Below are 18,870 nucleotides of genomic sequence, written 5' to 3' on the forward strand. Positions count from 1 at the left end.
TGAAGAGGCAGTATATGCCACGATGGAAATATTTAAAAAGGCTCCTCTTGAACTTTCCAACTCCATACCTATAATTTTGTATGAGAGAGTTGAGCAAAAGTGGCACTATTGTCTGGATACTGAAAAACAAATAAGAGAAACAACACTTGACTAGGTAATGCAAAAACTAAGGGTGCAAGGGAAAAATCCATTAAGAAACATATTGGAAAATTTGCACAAAAATACAAGGCATTCAGTATATTGTCGAATAACATTGAGGATGTTGTACAAAAGACTACTTTGATGTGGAAATCTCTAAATGGTTTGATGACATCCCAGGCAATATTGCAGGCACTTATTGAGGTAGGTGAGGAAAAAAGAAGGAGAAAAAGAAGAAGGCACTGAACAAGATACATTTGAGGGAGGCACGGATATGAACATAGACACATAGACACCAACTGAGGATGAGCAACCAATAGAACAGAGTGTACCAGATACACTAGTGTCGAGTTCTAGTCCTCCACATGAGGTGAACATAGAAGATGATACTATAAAGATAAAGGATGTTTTTGATACTATCACTCAGAACATCAATCCCCTCATAGAGGATGACTTGAAGAAGATACTAGTGGAATCCACCACCCAGGCCAAACTTTGTGAGAATCCTATACTAGTGAGAATTGATGAGATTGAGAAGGAAAATAAGGTATCTACAAGGGAGGAAGTATAGAAACAAATTGCACCTTCAACCCCTTCTCAATTCACAATGATACAACCTACATTACCCCTTGTGGTATATCAAAGGAAGGAGACAACTAATTCTACCATCACTGCATTGGCACAAAGTACTCCAGTAGTAGTCACTATAGAGGAAAGTGTACATGACAAGGGTGAGACAGTTGGAGAGAAGAAAGATGAGATAGAGAATATTGAAGGAACACAAGTTCAAATAGGTTAGGTAGATACTCTTGCACCTACAACACAAAATCAAGGGTGTTACTAGTAATATAGAGAAAGAGAAGGACACAAATGAAGAGTCAAGTTTGACAACAAAGGCAGAGAAGCAATTAGCAATACAAGCACTGGTAACATTACCAAAATCTGTCACTCCTCCTAGTAAAGCTCTTCAAAGGATGAGCATAGAAGCTACACCATTATAATCCTCAAGGCTGAGTCCAAGCACATCCAAGGAAGTTGAAGTTACATCATTTGTTGATGTAAATCTAGATGAAGTAATTGAGTTTTTCAAGTTTAATTTTGTAACTATTACTATTGAGTAGATGGGCATACTCCAGGAAGCTCTAGCAAAGAAGAAGAATCAAGAATTGCTCAAATAGGAGCATAGGCAGAAGCAAGCTTTGATTGATATCAAAGACATTTTTATTGATGCATTCAGTCTGGTGGCTCTAGAGGAAAACAAGCCAATAATAGAACAGTTAACTAGGTTAATGTAGAAGCTAAATGAAACAGACCTAGATTCTAATGTCAAACTACTCAAATGGTCTAAAAAAAAGTTCCAACATAATGTTGATGAAAAGATATCAAGTGCTATTGCACTGATGTAGGTTGAATTAGCAACCAAAATAGAGAATGTGAAGAAGATACTAGAGAATATTTTCTCTTTGTATACTAAATTGAATAATACTACACTCTTCACAACGGAAGTTAGGAGTCATATCCTAAACTTGGAGAGCAATATGTAAACATCTGGCATAACTCTACCAAAGTCTCTAACCCAAAGTGAGAAACACTTTAACACCTTTCTATAATCCCAAAGTTAGTTAGCAACATTACATGCAAATGAAGCCAACATTAGGGCTAAACTGATATGCATCCAGTCTACATTCACTCCACACATAGAGATATTGCACAAGGAACTAGCCTACGCTGAAACTCTCATAAAGAAAGATTCTCATCTCTCTACACATGAAGGCTTAGCACACCTTGCTATTGAGCTGGCCATCCAAATTAAGTCATTGAAGGTAGCTTGTGATAATTGGGATGCAACTCTAAAGATTGTACTAGAGATTCACAAACCATTTTTGGACAAACACACTATTAGTGTATAACCCATTGACATAAGTGTCAAAAAGGGAGAGTAAGGAAAAAGAGGGAGTAAGAGAAAAGGGGGGATTAAGAGAACAAGTAATGAAAAAGAGTATGGGGGAAACAGAGACAAAGATAAACAGATAAACAATCTACTCAGCAGGAGAAAGATTTTGGTTCAGATACAGAGTATAGCACAAAACAATCAACTCAAAGGGAAATATGAAATTTTGAGGTATGACTGATAAATCATGTGTTACAAAATTTTGAAAATTTGAAATTTTTGTATAGAAGCTTAATAGATACTAGATATCTAAGTTATGCTCGTAAGGATAAGATCATTAATGCATGACTAAGTGTTTTTGACACTCATGTCAAAGGGGGAGATTGTTGAGCTCAGATTGGTTCTGAAAAATGAGTGTTTATACACTTAAGTCATTTACTTAGTTAATGCCTTCATTTACTTAGTCACTGAAGTCATATACCTTCATTGGATACACTTTATTACTACAGTAGTGAAGATTTGTAGGTGTCATCCCCAACCCAGTTTTACCTTCTCCTTGGAGGGTTTCTAGGTAACCAAATATCTTGTGTCATACATGTGTTGAATATTTTACTTTCATGATATGAATTTATATGCTTAATTTGGTATTTTAGTTTATATGCATAAACTATGAGATGGATGTGTGGTGAATAGTTTTAGAGGTTGAAAGTTATAAGTGTTGATTCACCCCCCTCCTCTTAAAGTTTACTTCCTTATTGTATTTCCAATAGTATGATATCCCAAGAAACTGAATATGAATCTCCAATACATAGGTATGATCATCCATGCAATGTGACTTCTCAACTAAAGCCCGAGACTCATGAAAGACAATATCCAAAGACTCAAATATATACTCTACAGTGAAAGAGAACTCCTCCAAATGTATCAAAAGATCCAAAATTCTATCAAACTCAAATGAATGATCAAGTGAAGGATGCATATGTCAAAGTGTTCCCTCACAATAATTGAAGGATAATTATCCTCAACAAAGAAAATATGAATTTCATCAATGATGTCTCTCAAATCCTTAATGTAGGACTGCAGAAATAGGTTTATGATGCATGTCAAGAAGTTATCCCGAGGAGCTATGGTTGAAAGAAAAGGAATATCCTATTGTGTTGAACCACAAGAAATATCTTGCTACGTTGAATCACATGCAACTATGGATATAGCAGTAGAAGAATCATTGAGAGAAATTATAGGATTGATCTCAAAGGGAGAAGAAGAATCAATTTGTATAGCCTTATATTGATCCTTTAACTCATCACATCATTCAAGGAATGCAATATGTTTAATCTCCTTTAAGGTAGGCTCATCATAGAGAGTGTTATATGCATCAAGTAGAATGAGACAAGTTGCAACTAGATCTTTTGGGATTGGAGGAACATGTAGAACACCAAAATGCTCTCTATAAATGATCCATTGTATGTGTGGGAAGATAATATCCTCAATTTTGGATTGGACTTTAAAGTAAAAAGGCTTACCAATATTATAAGCCATCAATCCCTTGATATCCAAAATTTTGTCTTGCAAAGCTAATTTTTTTTACTCAAAAATTGGTATGAGTCCATAAAGATGAGGCAAAATATTCATCTATCTCTGATATGCATCGATGTATTTTGTTGGTAGATTTTTTGTTACCTAAATTTCAAATGTGCATTTGACTGAGCCACAAACCCGAAAAGAGATGCAACTAAACACCCGCAACATACAGATGGGGCAAAGTACACAAACCCATGTTTGAATTTTAGACGTACAACTCCCTCATGTAAACAAGGAATGAAAAATCCATATGTTTTTAACCACAAAGAAAAGGAATGTGATTATGCATGCAAATAATAGAAAATAATTATCAACAAAATGGAAGAATATATAAATGAAACACAACTCACTGATAGAAAACATTACCATAGAATGAACAAGGGAGAGTAAACCTACAACCCATATAGTTGTTAATCAAAGATATTACATTGCACAAAATTGAACAATATCCAAAAGTAATCCATAGAACAAGTAGAAACAAGGGCCTAAAGAGTGGCAACACAAAATTTCTATTATATTCATATGCAAAACTAAAAGATTACAATCTTTTTTGTCACAGATATCAAATCCAAAAAGTGCCTTCCTTTACAAAATTTCTTTCTACCTATCCTTTTCCCACTATTACATTTACAAAAGATGTTTTATATAGCATTACACAAAAATTATAAAAAGAGACTACAAACATTCCATTATCAAGAAACGTAACAGTTAGATTCCATCTTGAGTCATCTCTGCATCTTCTTTGTTTCTTGCCTCTTCGTCTTCCTCTAGGTTTACATAGAGTAAATTGAGGAGGTCCATCATGAAGTATAGGGACCCATCATTTTCCATGTATTCTAGAATGAAGCCAAAATTTGTATGCTTTATTTCATGCTCCAGCTTGTAAATGTCACTCTGATAGCCAAAGGTGGTAGTCCTCAAGTCTCAGGAAATGGTGTATAGTTTAGAGAGAATGTTGTATTGTTCCTTTATCTTAGTTTCCTAGAGATCTGGTTGAAGCACATGTTGAGGATCTTCTTGATTGTTCTTCTAGTAGTGGAATTCCCAATTTAGTAGGAGAGAAACTCTAAATTGATGAAGCTCACAAGATGGTCATTAAAGAATGAGGTAGCCAAAGGTTACATTTGTAACATACCTAACTAACTCATTAAAGTGGTTTAATCCACATGAAGTTAAGATTTCATACAATGCCACCTCATGAAAAAGATTAATTTTGCTATTTATAAAAAACATGATTTATTTGAAAGATTGCCTATGGATCACCTCATTGAATGCAAAGTAATGCCATAATGTCCTTTCCTTGAAGAAATTCCAACAATAGTCGCTTACTTGGTGAAGTTTTAAAACATGAATTAGATGTTACCAACATAGGATAGTGAGTGACTAGGCAACATAGTTGTTAGATTCCAAGGATGTGAGACACTCAAAGCAAGGTCATTGCTTGTAAGGTTATTGTTGTGATGTGGAGCCTAATCAAACTTGAAGGTTAATTTTTCCCACTTCATTCGACGTGGTTTCCCCCTATATTTTACTATAGGGGTTTGGGAGGATTGCCCCCAAGCTCTACTGGTCAAAGGGAAACACCCCTTGTGAGGTCCTAAGGAAGCACCTTAGGCAGGGTCAAGGGGCATCGCCCCTTGTAGGGTCCTAGGGTCCTCGACCCCAAGCACACTCCCTCTTGTGATGCAAAGCATGGTCAAGGGGTATCATCCCCAAAGCCAAAGGTGAATTTACTATTGTAAAAGGTGTTAGAAGCTATGTATTTTTTCTATTGATCAACTTACCCTAGCCCTAATTTCTAAGTGGCAAAAATCTTGTCTAAAATGTCTTAGGGTTAGGGATTTCATAATGTATGATGAGATTCTAGCTTCTTGAGGTGGTATTGAGTTGTAAAGGATTACATATTGTAATCATTGAATAATAAGAATATTGGACTCGCTATTTGGTGGATGTAGCTTAGGGACTGGGTGAACCATGTTAAATCTTTATGTCTTGTGTTCTCTTCTATGTGATTTATTATTTTTTGATATTGGTTATATTTACATGTAATTATTATTTATGTCTCACTAATCCTAACAATTATCGCAAGGGCCACCTAGGTAGCACCATGGGTTACAAAAAAGAGTGATCAACTAACTTTGAAGGATGAGAAGGAGAGTTTCAAAACTAAGGGATGTCTAGAAAATGCAACTAAAACAATTTTCCCATGATGCATAGTTATTCCTCATAAAAAATAAAATAAAATTGTAAAATGGATAGTATATTATGTGATTTTACCCATGACGTACTTCTCACGTGAAACAAAACCTTATCAACAAATTAATGCACCCCCCAAAATGCAATGAATCAAAGAACCCCCCAAAATAGATGGTTTAGGCTCTTTATATGCAATGCATGTTCAATTGTCACTTGCAAGAATTTCCCATAATAGATTTCAAATTTTGATAGTTACAACAACAAACATGAAGTAATAATAGACTCACATAATTAGGACACAAGAACACTACATAATCTAATTGATTATAAGCATCAAATAGGCCAAATGAGGTCAAATATTTAAAGTTAAAAAAAATCCAAAAAAACCTATAATTTGATAGAAATCTAAAATGTTCTAACAAAATTAAAAACTTTTAAAAAAATGGCACCTAAAAATGTGTTCGTACGAGCTCAAATAAAGCTTCTAGAGTAAAAAAATCAAGGATTGGATAGTCATAATCACCAAAAAATGCAAATTGTGTTTGATTGTGTGTACAATCTTGTTGTCATGCATTGGTGTATGATTGGGCCATGTAGTGAGATGGTGTGTGAGCTATAGTGAGATGGTGTGTGATCTAATTAATGGCATCTCACGTCACTGCATTGGCAACTTATGATGTATCCTAGGGAAGTACATGTAGCATCTTTTTGGAGTGTCACGTGGCTTGTGGTGTTGCTTCTAAGTGGCTTGCACTAGTTTTGAGTTATTTTCCTTGGATGTGCAGTGGGAAATATATCTCACATGTGTTGTGAAAGACTGATTTTGGATCATTAAAGACTTATTTACTCACCTGAATAGTAACAAAGAGCTTGACCAACAATATTTTCTCATTTATTGTTGATTCAAGTTGGGTATGTCAATCGTGGTGTACTATAATCATTAACTTAGGGATTGGGTCAAGGTTCTAATGTATGGATATGATATTGTACACTATTAAACTAATAAATATAGGCTTGATAGGCCAAAAAACTTGCATCAAAATATTCTGACAAAAATAATAAAATGCAAATTTGAAAAATAATGACATAAATGATGAATAATTTTGTATCTATTAATAAATTTTCCAAAATCCATTACCAATTTGCAGAGTCGGCCTTAGGAGTCTATTTTACAAATTTTTTTTGCCTCAAATATGACTTTTGTCCAAGTTATGCAAGTTTATAATAAAGAATCATTGAAACAACCACCTAGATGCAATGGCGAGGTTTGAAATTTCTCAAAGCACTCCCACAAAGTGTTGACCCCATATTTGAATCATGGCCCTCTAAAAGTTGAAGTAAATATGGCTCTCTAATGGTTATACAATGAATACTCCTATGTATCTATATTGTGTAAGATTTTTCCTAATACAAATAATGAAAATGCCAAGATCTAGAAACTTAATTAATAGCACAAGAGAGACAAAATAACATGATCAAATGACTAATTCAATATTGATCAAATTATAATGGACGACCAATCAATTGAATACGAAGTAGACGTGACTCAATATATATGAGCAATGCATGATAACTAGGAGATATGAATGAGATAATCTATCAATCACACTAGGTTTAGTTACATATCCGCCAAAGGTCGATCATCCTCCATTTTACAAATAAAAATAAAAATGTGTAACATGTGCAATAATGGGAGGATGATAATGTGATAAAAACACAAAGGTGGATCTCAGGAATAAAGAGGTGTGCAATAAAATTTAAATCCAACTCAAGTGAATTTATCCAATACCATGTGCTAAAATAAAATGCAAACTCCTATGTGTTTACATGACAACTAATATACAAATGAATTATCCTACTTCAATAGAGTATAATTAGGAATATTTAATTACACCAACTATATATTTTGAATTGATCCTTCATATTTCTTACTTCTCCTTCTATATTCCCTACATATTCAAAGATTCATAAAATTTCATAAAGATTTAAGGCCTCAAGATAACACAACCAAAATTAAGATAATCCTTACTATTAAGTTTATCACCAAAAATTTGTGTTAATTAAAATGATAAGCCTTTGATTTGTACTTACTCTTAGAAGTGTAGCATTAGCTCTATAACAGTAAAAGTTCCCAAAATATGATAAACACAATAAAACAAACTTAAATGTTGATATATGAACTATTTTTAAAGTCTAAAATAAAGCATCTATTGTCAAGATTCAAGAATTACCTCCATCCCATATTGAGAAATCCGCAAATCTTAAGAGGAATACTTGAATGTCAAAAATGCACTTAAATTTTTAGGACAATCATCAAGAATAAAGGTTCAAATTTTAGCTCTATTTTAAAAATAAGGTGATGTTGAAATCGCATGTTGGGTTGCCTTGCAGGTCTGAACTCTCCATCAAAAACAAGAGCTCAGGAAGAGCTTGAGTCCCCACCTTGTGCTATTTGGTGATTAATATTTTGAAAATAAAATGATAAATAGCTTAGCAAATATTTATTGCAAAACAAAGAGTGAGTTTTCTTTTTCTTCAATATTTATGATTTTTTTTCATTCTACAATAAACCTCAAAATTAATTTGATCAAATTAGCAAAAAAAATCTACTTATCACACCAAAATAGTTTATATTAAGACACGCCATTTTGTAAGAGAGAATAGTTAACTACCAAAAAGTTGATAGATTATATCACAATTGTCAACATAATGATGTATCAGCTTTAGTTTCAATTAAAATGGATATCAATGTGGTTAATAACTAATTCCATCTTTGTGATTAACAAGAGCAATTTCATTTATGCATTAAAAAATTAATATAAACAAACTAGGAGAGATCTAAATTTTGGTTGAGAAGAATTGCTTCATCTTCTGATATTTTTAGGGAGGGTAAAAGCTAATGGTAATCATTATAATAATATGAATATTGAGAGGATTCCCTATGATATATAAGCACAACATAAATTAAAATTACAAAGTATGTTACAAAAGAATTTGGATTTTATTTAGAGGAATTAAAGTTAAGATTTTATATTTAATTATAATTGTACACACCCACTCAATATTGATGGCAAGATAGTGGTTGAAAAAAATGATAATACAACAAGTGTGCATATGGAGTAGACAATTCTAAGCTAATCTAACATTTGTAGAATGAATTTTTTTCATAATTCATAAAATTACAATGTATATTTTACCATATTTCTTTGATAATGTTAGAACAAATGAATGTCCAATCTGTCTATCTCAGCTAGAATTATAAACATATTGACGAAAAGTATAAAGATGCTACAGACAAAATTTGATTATGTCAATCAATGAGATTTAAGAATCACGACATGTTGAGTATGGATTGGACTAGACTAAGCTATTAACTCTCTACCAAATCAATGAAATAAGTTGTTGCCTCTTTCTTCTTTACTAGAGTTGTTAGTAAGTTTTCTTGAGAATAGGACAAGCATTGCAAAGGTCTCAATTCTTAATATCAAAATGAACAATTATGCCCAACATTAAAAATCATGGGGAACATGTTTCTTTCTCACCTTGCTTTAAAGAAGTTATGTCATTGCATGTTTTTCTTTTGAAGGCTATGAATTTCAAAATGATTTTTTGAGTTCTACAATAAATTCAGCCTTTGAAACATGACGAAAAATATTTAATTTTTTAATTTTTCATTGATTCATAATTAAAAGCATTCAATTTTTCATTTATATTGATTCGTAATAAAAGCATTTATAAACATTAGTAGTCTTTAATTGAACCATTTTAATAGGATTTTGTGATCTTCATCATCTAAATGCATCAATTGCAAAAATGTATGAGCAAAGCTTGATTTGATAAAACTTGACTAGTCAACAATCTAGATAAACTTGGCTTGAGAACTCACCAAGTAATAGGAAACACCTGTTAGCATTAATCTAGTGTGTTAGAGAATGAAAAAGGTTCTTGAAAGAGATGCCAAGCCTAGTCAAAAGAGGTGGAAGAAGTACTTAAAGCTTGGAAAAAAACACTCTAATAGAGGCCAAGCATTCAGGAGGAGCTGAGTTTGGTTCAAGTGACCAATATTGAGCAAGCATACACCCTAAGAGTTGATGAGAAATTGAGAAAAAGGTTTGATAACAAAAATAGTGGCAAAGGTTGCGGTGGAAGATCTAGTGGACAATCTTATGGAGGTGAAATAATGATCAAAAGAACAAGGATGAGGCCAATAATAGCAGTTAGAACCATATGGGAAATAATTCCGATCATTTTCATGATCAAAACAATAGAGATCAGAGAGGAAGAGGAAGAAGAAGAGGGCAAGGATCTAGAAGAGGAGGTTTCCATGGAAAATATTTTAACTATAGAGAAGAAGGTCATAGAACATTTGAGTGTTCCCAGTGCCAAGGAAGGAATGATAGAAGAATTGAAGGCTAGGCCAAAGTAGCAAATACTAATGAAGATGCCAAATCATCACATTCTGAAGATGTCGAAAGAAGAGAAATCCTAGTCAACAGAAGAGTCTTACTAAGTGGTGAGAATGAACCTTATCAAAGGAGGAGTTTGTTTCACACAAGGTGCAAACATAAAGATAAGTGTTGTGATGTGATCATTCATGATGGAAGTACTAACAATATAGTGTCAGAAAAGATGGTCACAAAGTTAAAGCTAAGGAGGTAGAAACACCTGCATCCATATTGTATTGCCTTGGTACAGGATGACCATAAGGTCATGGTCAATGAGAAAAGCTTAGTGAAGTTAAAGATTGGGAGCCACCAAGATGAGGTGTTGTGTTGTGTGATATCATACCTATGGACATATATCATATGTTGTTGGGTAGGCCATGGTTGTTTGACAAGCATGTTGTGCATGATGGGCATGCACATACCTACACTCTGAAAAGAATGGAGTGAAACATAAGCTGAAGCCATTGAATAAGAAAGAAGAAAAGGTATGTAGTGTTGTCAGAATATGTTTTGTTGATGTAAAAGAGTTTCTCAAGGATATGAGGCATGCGCATGGGTGTTTTGCAATAATTCCAAAAGATGGTAAAGAAGAAGTAGAGGAGGTACCTACAAAAGTTATAGATTTGTTGGAAGAATATCTTGATATTGTGTTAGATAATGTACCTAATGGATTACCCCCAATATGGAAGATTAGTCACCAGATGGACTTGATTCTAGGAGCCAATTTTCCAGATAAGACAATACATAGAATAACACTAGTAGAAAGCAAAGAGTTGAATAAATACGTAAACAAGTTGTTGCAAAAGGGGTTCATTCGAGAGAGTCTAAGTCCATGTGTTGTACCAACAATATTAGCATCTAAGAAGAATAAAGAATGGAGGATGTGTACAAATTCTTGAGATATCAACAAGATCATGATCAAGTATAGATTTTCCTTGCCATGGATGGATGATATTATGGATTGTTTGAGTGGATTTTTGTATTTCACAAAAATAGATTTGAAGAGTGGGTACCATCAGATTCACATTAGAGAAGGAGATGAGTGGAAGACTACCTTCAAGACAAGAGAAGGATTGTATGAGTGGTTAGTCATGTCTTTTAGGCTAACCAATGCACCAAAGGAGTTTCTCGATAAGTTTGTCATTGTTTAACTAGATGATATTTTGATATTTAGCAAGACATCGAAGGATCATTTGATGCAAATTCATAAGGTCTTTGACAGGCTGAGGGAGGAAAAGTTGCTGATAAATTTGAAGAAGTGTAGTTTTGTGAAGGAGTTGGTGTACTTGGGATTTGTAGTATCAGCAGAAGGTCTAAAAATGAAGCCTGAGAAAGTGAAGGCTATCCTTGAATGGCTTACTCTAAGGAGTGCAATAGAGGTAAGAACTTTTCATGGATTGGCTTGTTTTTATAGAAAATTTATTAGAAGTTTAAGTAGTATTTGTGGACCTTTGACTGAAACAATGAGAGGAGATAGGAAAGAGTTTAAGTGGATTGTAGGTGCAGATAAAAGTTTTAATCTATTGAAATAGAAAGTTATAGAGCATCCTATTTTAGCAGTTCATTTCAAGTAGATTGTGATTCTAGTGGTACTACAATAGGAGTTATTTTGAACCAAGAAGGTAGACCTACTACTTCCTTCAATGATAAATTAAATGATGCCAAAAGAAAGTATTATGTCTATGATCTAGAATTTTATGCTATAGTTGAGACATTGAAGAAGTAGGGACACTATCTTATTCCTAAGGAATTTGTTTTGTACATTGTTCATCAAGCTTTGCAATATTTAGGTAGTCAAGGAAAATTGAATCAAAGGCATCCACAGATTAAGTTTTTTGTAGAGTTATACATTTGTTTTGAAACACAAGAGTGGGAAGTCTAACAAAGTTGTAGATGCTCTTAGTAGAAGACAAGTTTTGCGGACATAAATGCAAAATAAGATGGTTGGGTTCAAGGAACTTAAGAATTTATGTCAGAAGGATCTTGATTTTGGTGAGGCTTGGAAACCTTGTACAAAAGTCATTACACTTAATAGAACAAAGTGGTCGGAATTCATAATCCAAGATTGCATGTTGTTCAAGGGAAGTTAGTTGTGCATTCCCAAAAGTTCCATGAGAGAGAGTCTCATCAAGGAGAAGCATAGTGGAGGATAGGCTGGACACTTTGGTAGAGATAAAACCATTGCTTTGGTTGTTGAGAATTACTATTTGCCACAGTTGCATCAAGATGTGAAGAAGTTTATGTAGTGTTGCAGAGTATGTCAGATGGTGAAAGGAGTAAAGGAATATACATGGTTGTATTAGCCATTACCCATACTTGAGAAGCCATGGGAAGATGTTAGCATGGATTTCATTCTTGGTTTACCATGGACACAATGAGGGCATGACTCCATATTTTTGGTGGTTGATAGATTTTAAACAAATGGCACATTTCATTCTCTACAAGAAGACAAGTTTCATTTTTCATGTGACGGAGTTGTTTTTTAGAGAAGTGGTGAGACTAGTATAGATTTTGTTCGAGATACCAAGTTTGTTGGATATTTCTAGCGTACATTGTGGAAGAAATTGAAGATAGATTTGAAGTTTAGTTCATCCCATCATCCACACACTGATGGACAAATAGAAGTTGTGAACTAGAGATTAGGAAATTTTTTGAGATGCTTGGTTAGAGATAAACCAAAAGGTTGGGATCATATTTTACAACAGACATAATTCACATACAATAATTTTTTCAATAGGAGTACTAGTAAATCACCATTCTAGATTGTACATGGGAGCAGTTCTAGAAATGCTTTTATATTGAGGTAGTTGGATAAAAAGAGAAATAAGCAGTTTTGAAGCAAAAGATTTTGTTGAATATTTGAAGAACATCCATGAGGAGGTGAGGACGCATATTACAAAGATGAATACACAATATAAGGCTAAGGCATATGTGAAAAGGAGGTATAAGGAATTTTAGATGGCGATGAAGTTATGGTTCTTTTGAGGAAGGATCAATTTTTAGTGGGTAAATATAATAAGCTAAAAATGAAGAAGTTTGGACCATGTAAGATAGTAAAAAAATATAATCTTGGAAATGCTTATGAAGTAGAGTTTCCTATTGAACTGAATATTTCACTAGTGTTAAACATTTCACACTTGTCAGAATATAATGAGGGAGGTGATGGAGATGAAGTTGCAAAAGCACAGTGGATTATTCTGGTATCTACTTGAACTACAAGTGAGATTGAGGTGATATTGGATAGTCACGTGGAAAGAAGCACAATGAACCAAACATATGAGGAGTATCTAGTCAAATGGAAAGGAAGGCTAGTGGAGGATTCATCATGGCTGGCATACGAGGAGTTTGACCATTTTGGTTTTCCTTTGACTACCTGAGACATGACAAGGTCACTTGTATGATGTAGGAGCATCCTAGGTGTAAGTGCAATCTTGCATCACCCAAAAATATTTATGTTTCCAATTTTCCAAAAAAAATTTTTTAATAAGGGTTATTCATGTACAAAGTTTCTATTTGAGGGAGATTTCTAATTTTAGTAAGCTGGTATTATGTGCTTAGATTGTTCTAATCTCATATATGGAGGTTCATCTTTGACATATTATCCTGTTGAATGAACTTTATTGTCATATCATATGTATTGGTGCAACCATTGTAGATTTTTGGTATGCATTTTGGTTATCCAAACTTGAGGTCTTGCGATGAAGGTCTAAATGGCTTCGAAATGAGGTGAAACCTTAACTAACGGACATTTTTTCAAATGACAACTATAGATCGCTAGATGAGGATTTCAGAATGGGGTATAATAGCTCATTGGGTCAATGGTTTGCTAGTTATGGTCTCCAAAAGTGGACCTATCCAAAAATATAATTTGTAAGCTATCTTGAGTCAATCTTATGTAATAAAGTATAATGTAATGAAATAATATGAGGTTAGTCGGCCTCAAGGGTTAGGGTTTAGTGTCTAGAACCTTCCCAGGTGGTTAAAAGTGCCTATATAAGGAAGGCTTTTAGGTTGTCTAAGGCGGTTCTAGGTGATGCTTGCATCTCTATCTTGCAAATTTTTATAAGGAGGGTGCCCATGTGGGTTTGCATATTGTAATTTTTTAATCCTACATTTGCAGTGATAATAAGAAGCTTATATTTTGTTCTCTCTATTTTTATTATTCTTTGTTGTTTGTTGTTTGTTGTGGTATTAAGGGGATCACCCTTCATTAGACTGACCCACAAATATTCCTAAATGATTATTTAATAGATTGACAACATACTACTTCATGATTGACAATACACACATAAACTTGACACCTAATTAGATATGAGAGACACATCTACAACTAGTCATTATTTACAACTCAAACTCTTTACCGCATACACAAACTCCTGGGACAATAAGTGAAATAATTACCTAACTAGACGAGATAATCAACATCTACTACACCCTTAATATTGGTGTCTATAGGGTTATGAGTAGTCAACTTGTGGCTATCTTAATCCTTAATTAAGTCATGTTATCATTATTATATTATTATTTAGGTAGGTAGGTCGACCTAGGTGTTATGTAGGGTTGTGTCTATTCAACCTAAACATAATTAGGTATATATAGGAGGTTTTGAGTCTTATTTCAAGATCATATTGTGAAGTGTGTTCTCATTGGAGATATTTGGAGGTTGCCCCCTCGAAGTGGCCTATTACTCTCAGTTATTATCAATTATTTATATAATATTTCATATTATTTCTTCTATTGTGTAGGTTATTTCATTACAAGTGGCATCAAAGCATGATCTTGGCACCATAGAGGCAAGATGTTTTCTCAACATTGGGGTGATTTTGGGAAGAGCATAACTTTCAGATTGTAGCATTTTTTTCAAATATTTTAAAAGGTTTTTTGAAGACTACATTAAAGAAGCTATAGTCCAAAATTCAGACGAATTGGAGCAAATTTGATCAAATTATTGTAGAATTACTATTTCTACACAATTTTTTGAGATCTACATATCTCTCACATCCTGCCGAATTGGAGTATAACTTGTATTGGGTTTTTGAATACATAGTAGAGGATCCTACATTTCAAAGCTTTGATAAATTGAAGCAAAAATAAGCAAGTTGTTACAAAATTAGGAAAATTCTCTTTTAAGGAAGAAAATTTGCCAATTTTTTGGATTTTTCCTAAGTACGGGTATCTTGGTCCTAGTAAGTTACAGTAAAAAATAAATTTAAAAAAACAAAGAATTTACATTTCATTTGCGTGATTTATTTCAAAAATATTGGTTTCCATCATGATGAGGCCTCTAACAAGAGGCAAAAAGAATGCTACCACACCAAGGAAATCCTTTGATCAAGATTGGGAAACAAGAGAGGATAGTAATCCCAATGAGGAAATAAGTAAGTTCAAGGAAGAGATTAAGAAGGATATGTGTGACCTATGAGGAGATATATTAGATATACGAAGCATGTTAAGCACCTATATGAATGAAACAAGGAAGGAGTTGTCAAGAAATCAAGGTGAAACCTTCAAGTCGACTAATAATGACACAAATTTTAATACTCCTACAGGATCTAGGAATTTTTTTCCCAAAGGTGGATATGCACAAATTTGATGGCAAGGATCCTCCAACATGGATAAATCAAATGGAGATTTTTTTTGAGGTACATCAAACTCCATATGGAAAAAAGGTCACAATGGCTTCCTTATATCTAGAACTGAATTAATTCATTTGGTATTGTTGGCTTTGTACTCATAGGAGGGAAAAGGGTCTCACCATATCATGGTCAATTTTTATAGAAGAACTCCAAGCACAATATAGCAATAGTGTGACAGAAAACTTCTTTAGCCAACTTGCTAATATTCAACAAAAAGGATCAATTATTGATTATATTCAAAAATTCCAAAATATGTCCTTAAGAGTGGATATATTTAAAGAGGAGAACTTGAATGATTTATTCTTGGGTGGTCTTAAGGATCACATTCAACGTGAGGTACGCATGTTTAGTCTTAGCTCAGTAAATGAGTCTTTTATATTAGCACGCAGGTTACAGGAGAAGTTCTTGATTCCTAGAAAGCAAGGGGTTAATGTGACAAGAGAAAAAGGTTATTCAACAACTTATATTCCTCAACCTACTAGGTTGACTCCACAACAAATTGAGGAGAAAAGAGAAAAAGGATTGTGTTTCAATTGTGATAGCAAATATAGTTGAGGACATAGAAATTGTTCTATATTGAAGGTCCAAGTGAGGAAGAAGAGGATGAGCCCATATTAAAGGAAGATGGGGAGTCACATGAGGAATCACATGATTCTCAACCAATTATTTCTTGTCATGCACTTTCAGGTTTCAGTGAACCACAAACTCTCAAGGTAGTGGGTTTCTTAAAGAAGCAGAAAGTAACAGTGTTGATCGATTTAGGTAGCACTCATAATTTCATCAACAAAAAGTTGGCAACTCTTCTAAATTGTTTTATATATCTAACCCTAGAGTTTTAGGTTTTGATTGTAGATGGGGGCATAGTTAGTTGTTTAGGAAAGTGTCATAGCATCAAATCATCTATGTGAGATTATAAACTTGATACCCCAATGTATGCAATATCCATGAGTGCGACAAATATTGTTTTGGGAGTACAATGACTCGCTACATTAGGAACAATAGAGATGAACTTCCAGGAACTATTCATGCAATTTCAATCAATAGGAAAGGTAGTGGAGCTAAAGGGACTGAAGGAAAAATCCTCGTAGATGGTAAGCTCTCATCAGATGCAAAAGTTTCTTAAGAAAGGCGCGGATGGATTTGTGGCCCAACTATATTCATTAGAAGTCTCTCAATTGAATGCTATTACTCGTCTAGATTTACAAGCAATAACTGATCATCACTTAGTGATTCTTGGAGATATGCCTAAAGGACTTCCTCATAAGAGGGATCATGACCATGCCATACAACTAATTCTAGGGAGCCAACCACCAAACATTAGGCCTTATAGGTACGCACACACACAAAAAAGTGAGATAGAATTTTTTTTTGAGGAAATGCTAGAGGCAAGTCTTTAAAACATTAATGAGTCTTTAAAAATCAAACCTCAATGAGAAAAAGCACAATGATGATTTACATATTCACTAATAGAGTCAAAATCATAATTAAAAGAAACCAAAGTGACCCAAGGAAACCCTTAAAACCCTATCAAAGTATGTATACTTCATATTTTAGATGGATACCTGACATTGATGATGCCATCTCTCATGCCACTAATAATTAGTCTAAACGCGTGTTCCTTTATGCCAGCTCCACCATTACCCCATGACTAGTGGTCAAACCCTTCACTATAAAAGCACAATTTTGGAGGACTACCCTCTAAAAACACTAGAAAACCTTGCAAGTATCTTGGATTTGTAGCATGGTGGCACATCAACGAGGAAAGAGAAAATATTCTTACAAACTTGAACATAACAAGTAGCTGATTCATATGGTAAGGAAGAAGATGGAAAGGATGGACTAGGTAAATCAACTCCCCTTACCAGCTTTGAAACTTGAATAACCATTAAAACTCCTAACCCTGAAAGGGGTCAAACCAGCTAATAATGAAATTTAGAAGTGTGTCAAAAGAAGGCCAATATATAGTAGATGATATATGTAGAGATTGTTCAAGGGGTGCCTAATTTATTGGAAAATGATACATGTAAAAAATTGTTCAATCACAATATCAATAAAACTAGTTAAATGAGCTAGGTTAAAAGGTTCAATATAATATTGATCATTCACCTTTTTCATGAGAAGCACCAATATGTTCCAACTTGATTCTAGGATTATAATCTACTCAAATAAATCTTTTTAAAGAAAAACATCATTCTCTTTTCCTTAAATGACATTATCTACATAGTTAGCTTTACTATCCAACAAGATGATTGGCTCCCAAAGATGTACATGGAGACACTTGATTAAGTTAGTGAAATCTTAGGCAAGAGCCTACACCACAACAATAAATTGTGAGCCTCTTATCAGAGAGGTCTTGGGTTTGACTGTACACAAGCTTAATAAATAATAATAAATCACATAATAATAATGAATTTTGGCTTCGGTCTCTTAGCAATAAAAAGAAGAAGAAAAAGTTAGTGAAATCTCAATAAATTGCAACTTTATAGTGTATTGAGATTGATGATGTGCAAGACAAAGACAATATTTTCATCTACATTCCTTCTAAGGAGAAACAAAATGCACTCAATTTTTGTATCAAATTCCTATAGTTAAACAATTAACTTTGTATCTAATAGATGACAATTTTTTTATCAAAGCAAATGCTACCAATCTTATAGTACAATGATAAAAAATAACATGTAGTTTCCAAATCTCTCAAACACAATGTTAATTTAGACATGAATATATCTATGTATCTTTCATTTGGTAAAAATTGTAAAAAAGTAAAATCTTTTTCTTATGAAGCAAGCAAAGGGAATGAAAGCAATAACCACAAATGACTCGATCTCTTATAACTTCCTTCTGCCTGAAATGCTATAGAGTGCAAAAATTTAATTAAACACACCCTTTTATGGTCGATTTGACTTGGCATAGGATGCTAGTTGAACACACAAAACTAGTAGAAATATCTTTCAATTGCACGCTTCTAAAAGATCATGACATA

The sequence above is a fragment of the Cupressus sempervirens genome, chromosome 10 (assembly GCF_028749045.1).
Source record: "Cupressus sempervirens isolate cs-2001-9-10 chromosome 10, ASM2874904v1, whole genome shotgun sequence".
NCBI classification, from domain to species: domain Eukaryota; kingdom Viridiplantae; phylum Streptophyta; class Pinopsida; order Cupressales; family Cupressaceae; genus Cupressus; species Cupressus sempervirens.